Raw genomic sequence first — 4,550 nt, 5'->3', positions numbered from 1 at the left:
TCTAGACAACCTACTAATAGTAGGCAAGACAAGACAGTCCCTAGAGAACAATCTCTTGGTCACCTGTCAGATGCTGTATCTAGCGGGATGGCTAATAAACTGGGAAAAATTAAAACCATAATTTTCTTGGGCCTCTCCCTAGACACCACTCGTCAGAGGACGTCTCTTACAGAGCAGAAAGTGTCTGGAGTGGTAGAAAAAATCTCAGAGTTTCTAAGTCATCTGTCTTGTACAATACGAGAAGCCATGAAACTACTAGGGACTTTAACTTCTTGCATCCCTGCAGTACAGTGGGCCCAGTTCCACTCCCGAACTCTGCAACATTGGGTATTAACCTGCTGGGACAAAAACCAGAGTTCACTGGAACAAACAGTTCTGATTCTGTCAGCAGTAAACCAGTCTCTTCGGTGGTGGAAACAAGTAAATCACCTATGTCAGGGAGTTCCATGGAATTCAGAAGAACAGGTGTTTGTCACAACAGACGCAAGTCCTTGGGGTTGGGGAGCGCATTGCTCTCATCACTATTTCCAAGGGGCCTGGGCAGACCACCAAAAAACTTTATCCTCAAACCAGAAGGAATTGATGGCAGTTTGGGAGACAATAAAAGTTGCGAGTCAATACATAACAGGAAAAGATGTTCAAATAAGATCAGACAACACAACAGTGGTGGCATATTTAAATCATCAAGGTGGAACAAGGAGCCAAAGTCTGAGCCAAATAACAGAATTATTTTTTTGCTGGGCAAAAAAAAATATAAAATCCCTTTCATCAGTCTATTTAAAAGGAAGCTTAAATATAAAAGCAGACTTTGTAAGCAGGGTCAGGATAAATCCAACAGAATGGAGTTTAAAGGAGCAATTTTTTCGCCAAATAACTAAAAAATGGGGGGTTCCCCAGATAGATCTCTTTGCGTCGGCCACAAACGCAAAAGTAGATAGTTTTCTTTCCCTCAATCCAAAAGACAGAAAGGAGGGGATAGATGCATTATCAATAAAATGGGATTTTCATCTGGCTTACGCCTTCCCCCCTCTGCAACTAATAGCTTGAGTGATAAAGAAGATAAGGCAAGACAGGGCTCACGTTATCCTGATAGCCCCCATATGGCCCAAAAAATCATAGTTTCCACTATTAAAGATCATGTCCATCCAAAGTCCGTGGATCCTCCCTTGGGATCAGGATTTGTTGTCGCAGGGACCAGTTCACCATCCCGAGGTGGAGAGGCTGCATTTGGCAGCCTGGAACCTGAAAGGTTGATTCTAAAAGCTAGAGGCCTGTCAGATCCCGTCATTAATACTATGACTGCTAGTAGAAAGGAGGTAACCTCCAAAATCTATGGTAAAGTGTGGAGAGCCTTTAATACCTGGTGTATGAAAGAGAAAGTATCCCCTGAAAAATTTTCAGTTCTAGGCTTTTTACAATCCGGGCTGGAGAAAGGTCTTCATCCAAATACACTAAGGGTCCACGTGTCGGCTCTTAGTGCAGCTTTTGATGAAAGAATTGCCAATCATTCTTGGATTATCAGATTCCTAAAAGGGGCAGACAAACTAAGACCATCGTTGAGAGCCACGACTCCCCCCTGGGATCTCAATGTGGTTCTATCAGGCTTAATAGAAAATCCTTTCGAACCCTTGTCTACTGTCTCAGTAAAATATATAACACTAAAAACTCTGTTCTTAGTAGCAATTACGTCAGCCCGCAGGGTTAGTGAAATCCAGGCCCTAAAGATTAATGAGCCTTTCTGTGTCATTTCTTCGTATAGAATTACGTTTAAATTGGATAACTCCTTCCTTCCAAAAGTTGTGTCTAATTTCCACAGGCAAGAAGAAATATTGGTTCCCTCGTTTTGTGACGACCCAAAAACAGAAGGAGAGGAAAGATTTCATAAATTGGATGTACGCAGAGCAGTTCTAATATATTTAGAAGCCACAAAAAACCTTCAGAAAGACTGACTCTTTATTTGTTCAGTTTGTTGGTACAAATAAAGGGCAGAGAGCAACAAAAAATACAGATGGATTAAAACGTCAATTGCAGTGTCATATAGAGCGCTAGGAAAATCACCTCCTGAAGCCTTTACAGCGCATTCTACAAGATCAGTTTCTGCCTCCTGGGCAGAAAAGGCTAACGCTTCACTAGAACAGATCTGTAGGGCGGGCACTTGGTCTAGCCCAAATACATTTATCAAACATTACAGAGTCCATGTTAAGGCAGGTCAAGATCTAGCCTTTGGGAGGAAAGTTCTTCAAGCTATAATCCGCCCCTAGTTGTTTAATATGTTATATCTCATAGTATGCCGTCATGGAGGAATATATATATATTTACGTTCATGAGAATATATAAGTATATATAATATAGAAGTAGCGATACACATAGGTGATGGTGTGTGTGATGGTGTTAAAAAAAAAAAAAAAGGAATAAATGAAAAGATTCGAAAGAACACTCTCTAGGCTGTCGATCCAGAAAGACACTGAGGAGGAGTCGGAGGAGAGTCAAATTTATACTTCCTGTCCCTACCTGGTTGGAGTCGGGTCATCTCTCATGCTATGCCGTCATTGAGGATTCATGAAAAGGGAATTACCGGTACGTAATTTGGTTTTTGATTGCGAGATATTACCCTTTTGCCTCATTCACACATCAGTGTTTTGGTCAGTGATTTCCATCAGTGATTGTGAGCCAAAACCAGGTGCGTCTCTATACACAGAACAGGTGCAGATCTTTCCCTTATACCTTATGTCTGTGGAGGCTCTGCTCCTGGTTTTGGCTTACAATCACTGATGGAAATCACTGACCAAAATACTGACGTGTGAATAAGGCCTTTTTGTGAGGCAAGGTAATAAAAGAATGGCTTTTCTGGTACCATTTTTATATATTTATTTTTTACAGGGTTTAGCATGTGATATTTTTATAGAGCTGGTCATTACGGATGTGGAGAGGTAGCATGGGGTCCTGAGCAGTGTTAGCGCTGCTGATGGAGGTGTCACGTTCGGGTGTGGGAGGGAAAGAGGTGAGGGAATAAGGCCTGGAAACTAGGTAAAGGAGATGGACACCTCCTAGTAAAACCCTAATGAAAATTCTGACTAACTACCAGTATGAACAGACCCCAGAGGTAGGTGAGTTCATACACCGGAATACCTAGTGTCCTAACTCACCCTATAGGACCCTGGTACTAATGTCAGGACTGAGACAACCTGTTTCTCAAAAGGAAGGACGGATAGGAGTATCCCTCAGTCCTTAATACAAATGACAGGGAAATGCAACACACAAAATAACCTAAACAAAACTCAAAAGGGAAAGAAAACACTTAACTTCAAGTGGCTATGGCAGCACCAGGAACTCAGTCGAGATCCACACACCAGCTATCCACAACTCCAACAGAAGCTTTAAACCGCATAGCATAGTGGGAGAAACAACAATAAATAGAGAAGGTTAAATTACCATAATAGCCACACCTGGGGAAAGAAGGTGTGGCAAGAAAACAACACAGACGTAATTTGATCCAAACGCAAAACATGTCAGATGAAACCACGTGTTGCCAGTCTCACCGATCTCCTGGCACCTGTCGCGGGAACGTCCGTGACTGTACCCCCCTTTCTACCGGTGACTTCCGGGCACCCAGGACCAACCTTATCTAGATGAGACCTGTGAAAGGCTTTCACCAAACTACTGGCATTCAAGTCAGATGCCGGTACCCACATCCTCTCCTCTGGTCCATAACCCTTCCCTGAAGAGATCTACGGAGAACTCAAGAGTCAATAATCTTGGCGATCTGGCATTCCAAACTGCCGTCCACCACGACAAAAGCGGGTGGAAAGGGGGACGACTCCAACAAAGATTCGTGAAACACATTATGAATTTTCAGAGCCTGAGGAAGTTCAAGACGAAAAGCTACAGGATTAATAATGGCAGTGATCTTATATGGATCAATAAACCTTGGACCTAACTTACAAGAAGGAACCTTCAACTTAATATTTCTTGTAGACAGCCATACAAAATCACCCACACTTAGGTCCAGACCATTCATACGTTTCCTGTCAGCCTCACGTTTATACTTGTTGCCCATATTCCTCAGGTTATTTAGAATTTTCCGCCATATAGAAGACAATGATGACGAAAAACATTCCTTCTCAGGGATACCGGAAGTATCCGAACCAGAGAATGTGCCAAATTGCGGGTGAAACCCATATGCCCCCAAAAATGCAGACTTACCAGTGGACTCTTGGTCTACGATTGTATATGGCAAACTCTGCCAAAGACAAAAACGCATTCCTCCTGCTTCTCAGGTACAAAACATCTTAAATAAGTCTCCAGACAAAAGACAGTTGTACGCCCAGCCGAGTACAGAAAGTCTTCCAGAATCTGGACACAAACTGAGTCCCACGATCCAAGACCACATCAGAGGGAATGCCATGAAGTTTAACAATGTTGTCAACAAACACTTGTGCATGTGTTTTAGCATTAGGTAGGCCACTCAATGCTATAAAGTGCACCATTTTACTAAAACGATCAACTACCACCAGAATAACTGTCTTTCCAGATGAATTAGGCAGATCAGT

This window comes from Bufo gargarizans, chromosome 5 (assembly GCF_014858855.1).
Source record: "Bufo gargarizans isolate SCDJY-AF-19 chromosome 5, ASM1485885v1, whole genome shotgun sequence".
Classification (NCBI taxonomy): Eukaryota; Metazoa; Chordata; class Amphibia; order Anura; family Bufonidae; genus Bufo; species Bufo gargarizans.
This window is presented reverse-complemented; position numbering follows the sequence as displayed.